The sequence below is a fragment of the Epinephelus lanceolatus genome, chromosome 13 (genome assembly GCF_041903045.1).
Source record: "Epinephelus lanceolatus isolate andai-2023 chromosome 13, ASM4190304v1, whole genome shotgun sequence".
Classification (NCBI taxonomy): domain Eukaryota; kingdom Metazoa; phylum Chordata; class Actinopteri; order Perciformes; family Serranidae; genus Epinephelus; species Epinephelus lanceolatus.
Genome location: NC_135746.1, coordinates 16396599 through 16411477, shown reverse-complemented (window position 1 = coordinate 16411477; position 14879 = coordinate 16396599).

Below are 14879 nucleotides of genomic sequence, written 5' to 3'. Positions count from 1 at the left end.
TTTAGCACTTGTTGGCCCCTTTGCCTTCACTCTGCGGTCCAGCTCACCCCAAACCATCTCGATTGGGTTCAGGTCCAGTGACTGTGGAGGCCAGGTCATCTGCCGCAGCACTCCATCACTCTCCTTCTTGGTCAAATAGCCCTTACACAGCCTGGAGGTGTGTTTGGGGTCATTGTCCTGTTGAAAAATAAATGATCGTCCAACTAAACGCAAACCGGATGGGATGGCATGTCGCTGCAGGATGCTGTGGTAGCCATGCTGGTTCAGTGTGCCTTCAATTTTGAATAAATCCCCAACAGTGTCACCAGCAAAACACCCCCACACCATCACACCTCCTCCTCCACGCTTCACAGTGGGAACCAGGCATGTGGAATCCATCCGTTCACCTTTCCTGCGTCTCACAAAGACACGGCGGTTGGAACCAAAGATCTCAAATTTGGACTCATCAGACCAAAGCACAGATTTCCACTGGTCTAATGTCCATTCTTTGTGTTTCTTGGCCCAAACAAATCTCTTCTGCTTGTTGCCTCTCCTTAGCAGTGGTTTCCTAGCCGCTATTTGACCATGAAGGCCTGATTGGCGCAGTCTCCTCTTAACAGTTGTTCTAGAGATGGGTCTGCTGCTAGAACTCTGTGTGGCATTCATCTGGTCTCTGATCTGAGCTGCTGTTAACCTGCGATTTCTGAGGCTGGTGACTCGGATGAACTTATCCTCAGAAGCAGAGGTGACTCTTGGTCTTCCTTTCCTGGGTCGGTCCTCGTGTGCCAGTTTCGTTGTAGCGCTTGATGGTTTTTGCGACTCCACTTGGGGACACATTTAAAGTTTTTGCAATTTTCCGGACTGACTGACCTTCATTTCTTAAAGTAATGATGGCCACTCGTTTTTCTTTAGTTAGCTGATTGGTTCTTGCCATAATATGAATTTTAACAGTTGTCCAATAGGGCTGTCGGCTGTGTATTAACCTGACTTCTGCACAACACAACTGATGGTCCCAACCCCATTGATAAAGCAAGAAATTCCACTAATTAACCCTGATAAGGCACACCTGTGAAGTGGAAACCATTTCAGGTGACTACCTCTTGAAGCTCATGGAGAGAATGCCAAGAGTGTGCAAAGCAGTAATCAGAGCAAAGGGTGGCTATTTTGAAGAAACTAGAATATAAAACATGTTTTCAGTTATTTCACCTTTTTTTGTTAAGTACATAACTCCACATGTGTTCATTCATAGTTTTGATGCCTTCAGTGAGAATCTACAATGTAAATAGTCATGAAAATAAAGAAAACGCATTGAATGAGAAGGTGTGTCCAAACTTTTGGCCTGTACTGTAGATATAATGGGCTCATTCTAAGGTAACGAAAACACAACGATTCTTATTTTCAGGTGATTATACACTAAAGAAAACATACATATTATATTCCATTCTGCTCCTAAAACCAACACACTGGACCTCTAAGATGGTACAAAATGTACAGCTGTAAGCCCATGTTAAGAAAAACGATGAGAAATGCATGATGAATATTCAAGAGCACGGTGTTAGTAAAGTAATGATGGTTAAAATGATAATGAGAAATAAGTTTTAAGACCCGTACAGTCTGAAGAGGAACTTGTTCTCTCTTCTCCCTGCAGCAACAAGGCGCCAAAGCCTCAATAGCTTTAACCCACTTAACCCCACAGGTGGTGTTTGTTCTGCTCCTGCTTGTAAATTTGAGTCATTACTGGATATGAATGCAAAAACAAAAAGAGCATGCTCGCTGAGCCACCTCTTCGATGGATAAATAAAGGTTGAAAACAAATGGAGATGATGCATTCCAACAGCACTTAGGAGTGTAATTCATCCCCCTGTTGATGTCCATCACTTCCACTGCTTAATAATAATGCAACCCCCGGACAAGGCTGTGCAGGGTGTGTGAATCACTGCCTAATAAAGACTCTGCCATTTAACCAACTGCCATCTATGCAAGTATTATCATCTCATCAATCTGCAGCGGTGCTAGAGACCAAGACAGCAAAACTCTCTTCTTTCTGTGGCTTGTAGCACTGAACAGTAAGTGACATCTTGATGCTTCAACAGTTTAAATACTGAGACAGCATTGCACTCAATATGCTAAAAATCATTTAAAATTTAAATTAATAAGTGTTAGCTAATGTACTAATTTGATTGATACTGTATATTTGAATATCGAACATAGTGTTTTATTGAACATAGTTTTTTTTTTTTTTAAATTATTTATCCTCATTTTTAATGCTGATTATTCATCAATTTCTTTTTTATTGGACTTTTTTTGCATTTAATACTGGTGCTCAGTATGCAGGTGGTGATTACATACACAAACAATCAGCATCACTTCGTCATCACAAAAAGAACAAAACAAAACAAAAAAACAGCAGACAAAAGCTGAACAATGTCCCTCACATGACACAGGGACAAAGAGTCAAACAATAGAGGTTTCATATTGGCATAACAATATTCCAAACTAGCTCAAAGTTGACAAAGTAAAATAATCTCTTTTATCTAATTTATTTATATTCTTGTATTTATATTTTTCACTTTTGATACCTTTTGTTTCATTGTTAAAATACCATTCAGACTTTTTGTCTGTGAACGACTTTTTGTGGCAGATATAACCAACATACAGTACATTTGTTTAGGCATAGCCTGTATAATGTATAATACACAATGTATTTAGTTATTTAGTGTAATGACAATGCGTTATGCTCACTCAAAGGACTTACACAGACTTATATTCCTTTTGCGAGTGTCGGGTAAGGTGGTACTCATAACCTTTCTTCAAGGTTGGCAGGTCTGTGACTGTATCATAAACTGAATTGTTCTCATACTTGCCTATGTGTGTTACTGGAGGATTCCACTAGAGGGCACACCAGAGAACTCAGACCATATTTTTTCCTTTATTTTTTTTTCATCTTAACTCTTTAGAAACTACCTTTGTATTATTTGGCACTACGGACGCTTCATATCCAGGTCTATAGAACAGGTTTATACCTTGTTCTTTTATTAAACAAACTAAATAGCCTTACGTTATTTATCTTATTTACATGACGGCATGTCATTTCTGTCGCTACATAGTCACACGATTACAATTGTCCTCTGCTCTCTGTATCACGCACGGCAGAGTTTCGCCCTGATATGCACACACACACCGCATTTTCCTGACCGAGACAGTTATAACTGAGCCTGGCCTGAACCCACAGCACGGCACAAATGGAGCAGAGCCTATGTTGCGTTCAGGCATTGTCACGTAAATAACAAATTCAAGCACTTGAATAGGCCATAGCACAACACAGCAGCAGAAGTGGGCTGAACCCAAGCAAAATTTTTGATTTGTTATCCTTTATTTGTCAATGTGCAGCGGCACTGAAACATTCCAGGTTTAGACTTGGTCTATTTGCTTGTCCTCCAAAATTTTTGCCATTGTTGTCACTGCCGATACGCCTACCAAACCTGTCTCACATCACCATGCTTCCCCTACCGGTCATGTGTGTTTTGCATTGTGCGCACATGTGGTGTTATATCTGAGATTGGCGCAAGCAACGCAGGATTTATGAGGCTGCCATCATGTGCACATGAACCTTAATTAAAAGCAAGCATACTGAACATAATTTTAAAAGTAGTACTTTTGTTTTTGCCCCCCAAATCTGCTTTAGTGTGCCCTTTTCCTTTGCCAAGATAATCCATCCACCTGACAACTGTGCTGACACTGCCAACACAGATTAAACAAATTTGTGTCCAAATTTCAAGACAAATCTATTGAGTGCATAAAAAAATGTCTTTTGTCATTTTTCACATCTTCAACATGTGGAAAGTGGGAGCTAAAAGAAAAGTGCTGCATTTAGATTTGTGTTCAGTGTATGTCTGCAGCTTAACCCTAACCTTGACCAACCCGGTCTCACTCCAAAGTCCTCAAAGTTCGGCGCTTGGGCAGTGACTTGCAGCGTCAGACACCGACGAACAAAGCCATCCTTTCATGTCGGTGTGATGCGCGGCCAGTCACTGTTAGTTTAACGACGCTCTTCAGCATCAGGGTTAAACGCGTCAGGACAAGAACGAAAGTTAGGTTGGCAAAGTCCAATTAGTAGTAGGAGTAGTAGGAGGGTTGGTGGATGGGTCCAATGAACACCGATTGTCATGCGGGAGAGCGGTGTTCACGTCCCATAAAATTAAAACCCTGTTCTTTTTTCCCAAACCTAGCCATGTATTTTTGTTGAGGGAAAATAAGGTCAATTTGTGTTGTTGTACTGACGTAGTGCATTTATTTCAAAAGAGACTGTATATAAACAGTAAATTTCCTGTGAAAACAGAAGTGTATTTTGAAAGAAGACAATGCATGTAACAGGCAGAACTTGACACGGCATCCCAGAACGTCAACAACCAACTCACCCAGGGTACCTTGCACGTCGTATCTGGACACGGAAAGTCCGTGACCAAACATGGATACTTGACACGAGAGTGAGAATGTGTTGCCTTAAACTAGGTCCTCACCCTAAAATTGAATGAAATACAGCATGAGTATTGATGATATTTTTGCCATATCAGCACCATTTGATATTCACAGGTTTACCAATAGGTTTGTTTGTGTCAATAGCAGTGGGTTGATTGAGGTCACACAATCTCATTTCACACATGAGAACATCCTCTTGTCCCTCAGACATCACGTATCCACTTGGACACATTCTGGAGAGCAGACTGACTCTCATATGACCAGTGCTTCTTAAAAAGATCACTTAAAACACTGACCTGACACAAACAAGGAAGATCTGTGATCTGACTGAATGGACTCTACTGATCCTCTACTGCTGCTGCTGCTGCTGTTGTCACATTGAAATGAATAAACCAAACGCTTTGATCAATCAGAATCCCACCATTAAGTACTTCATGTTCCTATAGAATTTCATTAGAGTCAGTAAAATCAATGGATAAATCTTGATCTTGAATCTTGATGCTTTTGATAGCACTTTTAGAATCTGCCAAAGCCCGTAGGAGTTTCTAAGATTTTTAAACATGACACTGAAAATGCAAAAAGAAAACAACAACAAAAACAAATAAGCAAAAATAAAAAACATACAAAGGCCGGCTTCAACATTTTTTAAAATGTTTATTGCCTGGCAACAGTATTGGCAATACAGTGAACCTCTTTTCTATCCAGTCCAGTTGGCAGAGGTAAATGATGGCATTGCACCTTTCTGCATTTGTGCATTTCATTACTTGTATGTTCAGTATGTTTGAAGTAATGTAGTTCAGTCTGCATGTATGCAAACAGAGTTTCTCATTGGGAAGTAGAGGGTGTGACACTTAGGTGCCACCAAAACGGGGTGTTTATTCGTGAGACATGGTGGCATTTCCAGCGGCAATTGTGCAACCAAAACCAGATGTTCTTTAGCAGGACATTGGTGGCATTTCAAGCTGCGATTGTGCCACCAAACCTGAGTGTTTTTCAAGGAGATATTGGCAGCATTTCCAGCAGCAATTGTGCCACCAAAACTGTGTTTTTTAGCGGGACATCAGTGGCATTTCCAGCAGCGATTGTTCCACCCAAACAGGGTGTTTTTTAGCAAGTCATCTGCAGCATTTTTGACTTAGATTTCATTTTCAATGGTGATTGTGCCACCAAACAGGGTGGTTTTTAATAAGACTTGGTGGCATTTTAGCTGCAGTTGTGTCATCAAAAGTGGCTTTTTTTGGTGAGACATTGGTGGCATTTCCAGCAGCGATTGTGACACCAAAACCAGGTTTTTTTAAGGAGACATCAGCATCATTTCCATCAGCCATCATGCCACCAAAACTGCTATTTTTTAGTGTGACATCAGAAGCATTTCCAGCAGTGAATGTACCACCAAACCAGGTGTTCTTAGTGACACATTGCAGCATTTCCAAGGCAGACTGTGCCACAAAAAAACAGATTATTTTTAGCAAGTCATCAGCGGCATTTTCAGCTTTGATTGTCTCACCAAAAGTGGGTATTTTTAGGGAGACAATGACAGCCTTTCTGTTAACAATTGTGCCACCAAAGCTGTGTGTGATAAAGGAGACATTGGCAGCATTTCCAGCAGTGATCGTGCCACCAAAACTGTGGGCCGAATTCACAAAGAATGAACTGCGGCCGCTGATAGCACCTTGAATTGCACTTCATTTGCACCCGCAGTTTGCTCCGTCTTAACGTCCTATTCACAAAGGATATTGCGCTAATGATATACCAATGCAAACACCCACAAAGTTTGGCAGCTGAGTGCAGTTTGCCCCTGATTTCCCCCTGATTGCAATAAGCCACACATGGCAAAGTATAAATGCTGGCTTTGCACCAAGAACACCGTGGCAGAACAATGGCAGACTTTGTTTGGCAAAGTACTGAATACTGTATACCCTCATGTAGTGATGTCTGCTGGTGAGTCAGTCTGACAGTGTCGGATGGGTTGAGGCTGTGGATTTGACCAAGACAGAAATGTGCCACCGAAAATGGATGTTTTTAAGTGAAACATCAGCAGCATTTCCATCGTAGACTGTGCCACAAAAAGCAGATTCTTTTTACCAAGACATCTCCAGCATTTCTGGTAGCAATTGTGCCACCAATCCTGGGTGGGGTTTTTTTGTGATCAATTTTTATTCAATTTTATTGAAGATATGCATACATAACAGAAAAGACAAAATGGAAAAGTTAGAACTAATGGCGACTACCCTCCCCCCACCCATAGATCTCCATATAGTTCTCAAAGGAATGTGTACACATGACAGTTAAATTTACTAAAAATATTGGCCGCGTTTCCCAGTTAAGAACCATGTTAAGACTAAAGAGCACAGCTGAGAACGTCTTAGCTAAGAAGGGTCTCTAAGATAAGAGTGTTTCCCAGATGAGTTCTTAATGCCCTTCTTAGGATCGCTCTTAAGATCACTCTTTAAGAAGCTCTTAACAGGAGTTGTCCACTACCGCGGTGCTGAAACTAAATCAATCGATGTCAGGCAAATCGATCACCCACCACTTAATCAGCTCATAAGTCACACACAGCGCTTCTACCTAACGCACTAATTCCCTGCTGCTCGTGTGTATGTGTATTCTAATAATTCTAAGGAAAAGCTAAGACAATAAATATTTGTTAATGACCTATTTTCATGACAATAACAAGACTACAACTAAATAAGAAGTAGTCTTGGTAAGAGAATCATGAGGAAATGTATTATATTTAAACAAAAATATGAAAGACGGATGCAAGGACAAATGAACTTAAGGACCTGCATTGTATCCTGACCACACTGTATCCTACTTGCATTCATCAACGTTGTGCTAATGATCATCTTAACGTGACCAGTTCACGGAAGGATAAAGTTGACAGATTTATGGACTATATCAATCTACACTGAGAATCAGACAAAACAGGTATAAACTGGCAACACCTTTATATAGAGTAGTGGGTGGAGCGTCCCTTGATGAGGTTCCAGCTGAGCTCAATTATACCTGTCAGTTGCCTGATATCTGAGTGTCGTAAGTTTGGAGGGTGGATGTGTTTCTGTTGTGCCCTGATGCATTTTATGGGCGCGGTAAACTATCTCATATGTGCATGCAGATGTGGGATATGTGTGGAGAAATTATGATAAATGATAGTCATGATGATTCATTTTATTTGTGTGCCTGATGTGCAATGCACATAGCCTACAGGAACACACTTGTTATTCCTCATACTTATTTTTCTTCTTCTTCTTATTTTTCTTCTGCCAGATTTCGGTGAGACTTGTGCTACAGCTTTGAGCGCACATAGGGTCTTCATAAAACATATAGATTCAAGATTCAAAGTGTTTATTGTCATATGCACAGTAAGGACACGCGTTTCCCTGCAGAATGAAATTCGTTCTATTCTGTCACCAATTAATGCTAAACAATATAAATCTGAAGTATAAAATAGATCAAAATATATACGGTGCACACTGTTTTAACATCTCCTTGCTTAGTGTAATATTAATTTGCCTGACGCAACTGGACCTGTGAGTGTTTGCTCGCTAAGAAGACTGTTAAGAGTGGGTCAGCTCGATCTTACAACTCCTTCGTAGTGAAAGATCTTCTTAAGCTAAGTGCGAATCTGGGTAACGCGTTTTTCTTTCACGGGAGGCTTCAGAGCGTTCTTAAGAAACTCTTAGTGCTAAGATCTTCTTAACTGGATCTGGGAAATGCGGCAATTATCAGTTACGCACAGTTAATCGATTTGCAGTTCAATTGCAACATGACCTACAACAGGAAACAGAAAAACATCTGGCACAGAGCCCTGCCAAAATCACACCACAATAAATAAAAAATCATCCAAAGAAATTAGGAACTGTGGTGCATAAATTTATTCCTCCTAGTATTACAGATCATATCACAGCGCCTGTCAAGATAATCATAACTAAAAACTTTGGAGAATCATGCAGCACTGGAAAATACAAGGTTACATAAGTTCTTGGATTTTACTTAAGGTTCTTGTCCACAATAATATCGTACTCTCTTTATCACCATGCATCCTAGCCACTGAAAGTTCCATAATAATGACATCAACATACATATTTAACCAATGGGATTTTATGAGAGAGTGTGGAGGCTTCCAATGTAAAGCCAGGATTCTCAGTCAAAAAGAAAGTTCAGAGTGCTCAGAAGGTTCATCTAATCATGTGACGAAGGTGCTCTTTGGTGGGAATGTTGACATCAAAAAAGGGAAATCCAAGGCACTCTTCTCTTAATGTATAGAAAGCCTTTTTTTTTTTTTTTCCTTGTCTGCATTGGTCTTCATAGCTTAGCGCCACTAAAGGGTGTAAGCTTCTTGTGAAGATTGACGCACTGTTAATCTTGCAGTCAAGTATTTTATACCCATAATGCGTGGTTGTGACCGTCACCCACCCTCCCTGGAGACTAGCCTGTCAGCCTTTATTGGAAAAACTTCCTAATATGAGTCAGAGAGGGCCGTGATACACCAAAGTGTGTCAGGGGGAAAGTAAGGAAACAAGCAAGGGGGAGGGGGCAGGTGCTTAAGTCCTGAGTTATATAGTGACAGTGCATGCGGAGAAGAAGGAGGAAAAACAAACAAATAAACAAACAAACGAAAAAAAAAACCCGGGAGAAACAGGCAGTGTAGCTGATGTTTTGTGGCCTTGAGGTGGTTGTGCTCCATGCAGATTATCGAAAATAAACATATACATGTCTACTATACTGTACTGAAAAACAAAAACAAAAGAGAAGTCTATACTGAACACCAAAAATGTGAGAGTCTTGGTGGAGGGGGAAAGCCCAATTGCAGAGAAGAGTTGCCAGCGCGGTGTGGTAGGTTTGAGAAGCAAGTGGGCCCCTTTGGAGTGATCCCATCGGTTCTTTGCGATGCGTCACGGAGCTGAAGTATTGAACATGCATGCGTGTATTTGAACCCTCCCAATGTGTTTATGAAAACCATCACCAGGGTCCAGGGCCAGCCCTGCGGGGGAAGGGGGGCGGTATGGCACCCCAAGACCACAGGAGCGCCCAGACCCCAAGACCAGGGAGCCGCAGAGACCGCAGGACACCACGCAGGCCCAAGGACCCAGGGCGGCGAAGGCCGGCACCCCCAGAGAGCCAGAGACACACCCCAGACAGGCGGGGCAGGAGGGCCCGCCCACCCACCGCCTGATGCGGACCGCCACCACCCCCCACCCCAACCACCACCCGCCCCCGACCACCCGCCCGCCGCCACCCACGGACGCACCCAGGGACCGCCCCTGACCCAAGGAGCCAGGCGCGGGAGCCAGGCGCCGGAACCGCCCCCGGGGAGAGAACCAGCACCGCACCGGACGGGCCCGCACCAGGCGCCGGCCACCAGCAGACGCCGGACCGGACGGTAACGAGAGCCCACCCAGGCCCGGGCGGACGAGGGAGGCAAGGAGGCGGTATAGAAAGCCTTTATTTAAAAAATGGCTGTTTCATTTAGAAAAGGTTAAAACATGATGAAAGTGGGTTACAGCCCACGCGTTTCAGCACAAAAACCTTCTTCACCCTGAATAAGGCTTTTGTGCCGATTATTATGAGTCAGATGTTCCAGGTCTTTGGTCCAAACTCGTTCATTATACCGAGGTTTATAAGAAGATACAGAAAAACAGTTTAGAAACCAGACCGCTCGTTCTAACTTGTACAAACAAAACAGAATGTAGTTGGTGTGTTTTTCAGCGGCTCATTCCATGGGACACTGTATGCCTTAGTGATGATCTTAATTGAAGGTACAGAAAAAATGACAATCCAGGTAGGTCATAGCTAGCACGGATATCATTAAATGACCTAAGACCTTACTCATTAAAAATATCTGCCAGTTTATGTACTCCTTTGCATGTCCAAGTAGATTATGAAAATGGTACCCCCCCAGTAAGTAAAAAACAATTACTAAATATTGGGCTGTTAAGATGCCATTTGAGAGTAGTTTTGGATTCCTTTTCTGCAGTGCGCCATGTCGATAGTAGAAAAGATATGATTAGACCAAGGCAGAGTTCAGATTGTTTAAATAGGGTATGGTGAATGTGTTAGGAAAGGTAGTATCGGCACGGTCACTACCTGGAGCTCGCATAAACGGAGCCTGGGTTTGTTGAAGGTGGCAGTGCTGTTTGGGCTGAGAAAGCCATGTGTATGTAAGGTAAAGGAGGTTGTTGGGTTGGTGCGGGGAGCAGTGAGACCTGGCATTAGGGGAGTGTCTCTGGGACACCAGAGATCACTGTCTAGCCTCCTCGAGGTGTTGTGGGACCAACTAGACGAAACACTGGTGAAAGGAGGTTCCCACCTGATGACCCCAAAGACATGTTAGTTATCACTGCTCATTGGTCTGTATAGTTAAGCCTTGCCATAATAGCTTATCACAGGGCTAAGGAGGTTATTCACTGAGCGCTGATCCTTTCTCTAGAGCACAAACTTCTTGTGTTTATTTGAACAAAGAAGGATATTAGTCCTGGGTGTTTTTAAGGAGACATCAGTTGCATTTCTAACAGAAATTGTGCCACCAAAACCAGGTGTTTTTTAGTGAGACATTGCAGCATTTCCAATGCAGACTGTGCCACAAAAAGCAGATTCTTTTTACCAAGACACCTCCAGCATTTCTGGTAGCAATTGTGCCACCAAAGCTGGGTGTTTCTCTGCGAGACATTGGTGGCATAAGTTTCAACTTCTGCAACATAATAACATACAAACTCAACATATCCATGGTTTGCAGAAACGTGCCAACAGTTATTCTGGCAATTGGGTTGTTATGGCAGATAATGCCAAATTCTTCCCATTATGTTCTATTTTGGAGTGTTTGTGATTTACATAATAAATGAATCATTTAAACACCATGCCACCTTTTTACTGTTTAGTCATTAGCCAGCCAGGCGTTTTCTATTTGTGATGTCTTCTGTTCCTTTCCAAGTGCGTCTCAGCTCAGTCACAGAGAGAGGGAGAGTCCAATTATTTCCCCCCCAAAGCTGTAGAGTACAACATTACATTGACTATTTAGGCTGTTAGTCCCATAACAGGTCACATAAGCTTGAAATGAATAGATTTACTGTACCTGTAACCTTTAACGAACCAATTACAGACTTCACAGTAAGTATTTTTAGCTTTTCTCATTACCCAGAGAAATCCATCACAGGCTTTGTGTCAGGTTCCTCAACTGTGCATCATCTGACAACACTTTAAAGGAGCTGTATGCCACATTTAGAACATTAACATAGCAGCAAATGGCTTTTTGATGTGTAAATATATACTGGGGTAATGGCATCCTGAGCAGAGAATAAAGTCACATTACCTCTGTGTGCGTAATAATGCAAGCTCCTCTATGGTTTGTTGTGGTCAACACAGTCTCACAGAAATACATGAAATGAACATGACGTCTTCACACACATTACGTGGTGGTGGGCAGAAAAAGTGTTAAACTTATGCGCTGCTGGCCAGTGCAAGTTTATTACGGTTGCATATTGGTTAGGTTTAGGAAAAGAAAAACACTTGGTTAAGTCTAGGAAAAGACCTTTGTACAGAAAATAAACACTCAACAACTCTGCTGCTTGTCTCTTCACACACTCCTGCACCCTCGACCACATTACCCCTGTCCTTCATAACCTCTACTGGCTCCCTATTCCCCAGTATATCCACTTAAAACTCCTCATCATCACCTATAAAGCCTGCCATAACCTGGCTCCCCCCTACCTGTCTGAGCTCCTCCACTGGCACACTCCCTCCAGCACTTGGGGGGACTCCATTGCTGCTAACACCCACTGGAACTCACTCCCTAAAGACTTCAGAGACTCCCCCTCACTACCTACCTTCAAGAAATCCCTCAAAAATACTGTGTTCTTCTATTCTCTCTCTGCATTTTCTCTTCTTTTGGATTATTTCATCTATCTGTTGTTGTGTCTTTTTCTTTGTTTTATTATTGTTGTTCATCTCTGATGCCTCGTTTTCTCTTACATATGTGACTGGTGTCCGAAGATCCGTAAATATGCAAGGAAGTGTATTTCTTTAAGGATGGATAGAAACCTGATGGAAACTTCCTGTAGCCGTGGGGGAGAGGCCAATTTTGTCTGTTTTTTGGAATATGCACTCAGTACATTACCGGGACAAAAACAGGACCTGCCAGGTATGCGGCATGTTTTTTGTAATATTTAATTAAAAAGATGTTTGAACGGCTGAACGAGTCATAATGACGATCTGATTGTATATAATGTATAACTATATTTTAGCAGAATAACATTACACAGATTCACAGTGTGTTCAAACTGGATAAACAACTTCTATTTAATTATACAAACTCACTGGACAATCAACAGCTAGTTAGGAGCCTGTTAGCTAAGCTAGCACAGTCATACGGTCTCTCTGAAATCCTCCACAAAAGTTAAATTTTTAACATACTCAAGGCAAATTCTCATGTTTCGTAGGCACATCAGATATCACAGGAATTCCCATAGGATTGAATGGACTTCTGGTTGCCTCTTCTCCGTACACATACGTAAGTTGAAACGAGGTGTGAGTTTCCATATAAGCTCCATAAAAATCCAATGTATAATTATTATTTTTATTATTATTGTTAGAAGTGACGTACACTTATGTACTTTGCGTAACGTAAAATATCTATTGTAAGAAGTGTAAAGTTATGTAATTATGTTGACTTTTGGTTTCACCCAGGGCACAGACAGCAGACTCCTGGTTGAAAGTCCCTGTTTTTTGACCCATCCACTACACCTCTCTCCCGCCCTTACTCTTTAAACTTAATTTGTGTCCTTCATGACAAAAGATCCTCATTGACTTTGCATTGGCGTTGTTTTTGTGTTGCCAGCAGCACAGAATTTAAACACATTTTGTGCCCACCACCATATAATGCCTGATTAAGTCTTCGTGTCCATTTTACATAAAAGACCGGCCTGTTGTAGTGTTCCAGTCCGGTACTGGTTAGCTCATTGTCATGGCTTTGCTCTGCACTCGTATAGCGGCTACAGTGGTAGCCGCTATACGAGCTAAATAGCACCAAAAGCACTGTTGTCGTTTTTGGTGCTATTTATGGAGTTAGCACCATTAGCTGCTAGCTGCCATCTCAGCCACCTCCATGTTCACATTTAGACTCTTTAAAACATTATTGATGGAGTGAGGAGAAATGTCCATCCATCCATTTTCATCCGCTTATCTGGGGCTGGTTCACAGGAGCAACAGACCAAAGGAAAGCATTCCAGACTTCCCTCTCCCCAGCAATGCTTTCCAGCTCCTCCTGGGGGACCCCAAGATGTTCCCAGGCCAGATGAGATATTTAATCCCTTCAGCATGTTCTAGGTCCTCCTACCAGTGGGATGTGGCCGGAACACCTCTAACGGGAGGCACCCAGGAGGCATCCTGATCAGATGCCCGAACCACCTCAACTGACCCCTTTCGATGCGAAGGAGCAGCGGCTTGACTCCAAGCTCCCTCCGGATGTCCGAGCTCCTTACCCTGTCTCTAAGGCTGAACCCAGCCACCCCACAGAGGAAACTCATTTCTGCCACTTGTATCTGCGACCTCATTCTTTCGGTCACTACCCAGAGCTCATGACCATAGGTGAGGGTTGGGACGTAGATGGACCAGTAAATTGAAAGCTTCGCCTTCTGGTTCAGCTCCCTTTTCACCACAATGGTCCAACACAGCACCTGCCTCACTGCAGACGTCGCACCAAACTGCCAATCCATCTCACGCTCTATTCTATCCTCACTCATGAACAAGACCATGAGATACTTGAACTCCCTCCCTTGAGGCAGTAACTCTCTCCAACCAAGAGGGGGCAATTCAACGGGTTCCTCCGTGATCACATTGAGACTCTATAAAATATTATTGATGGAGTGAGGAGGAATGTCCCTTGTGGCAAATGTGTGTTGCCTTGGTTCCTACCTTACGTCATAGGAGGAAGGAGCAGAGGTTCAAAGAAGCAGTTCAAGTGAAAGGAAATGAGAGTTCTCGTACACACGCTGCAAAGGGTTGAAAGATGTCAGATTGTTTGAAAAGCTCCAACCACTCTATAGTGCGAGGCAGCTGTTTTTGAAGTAATCACCTTGGAAAAGCATTTTAGAGAAGGTGAGCTTTGTGGGTGGGAAACTCTCGCTTTGTATAGATGAAAGAACAAACAGAGAGGGAGATGTGTGGTTTCAGAACTATCCATTTACTGTGGCCATGGCCTTATAGGTAGACAGAATCTGCCTCTCATCACTCTCAAGACTTATATCAGCAACGCTTAACAGAACGCCTACAAGTGTTCGAGTCCCAGGATGAACTGTTTTTACACTGCCAAATCCCAAAACATGAGAAGAGCTGCTCTGGCTTAAAGCCCAACGTGAGGATGCCTCAGGCAAAAAGATGGACGTTGCTTCATCACAGGCACCAAGCAAACACTTTACAGGTAACAC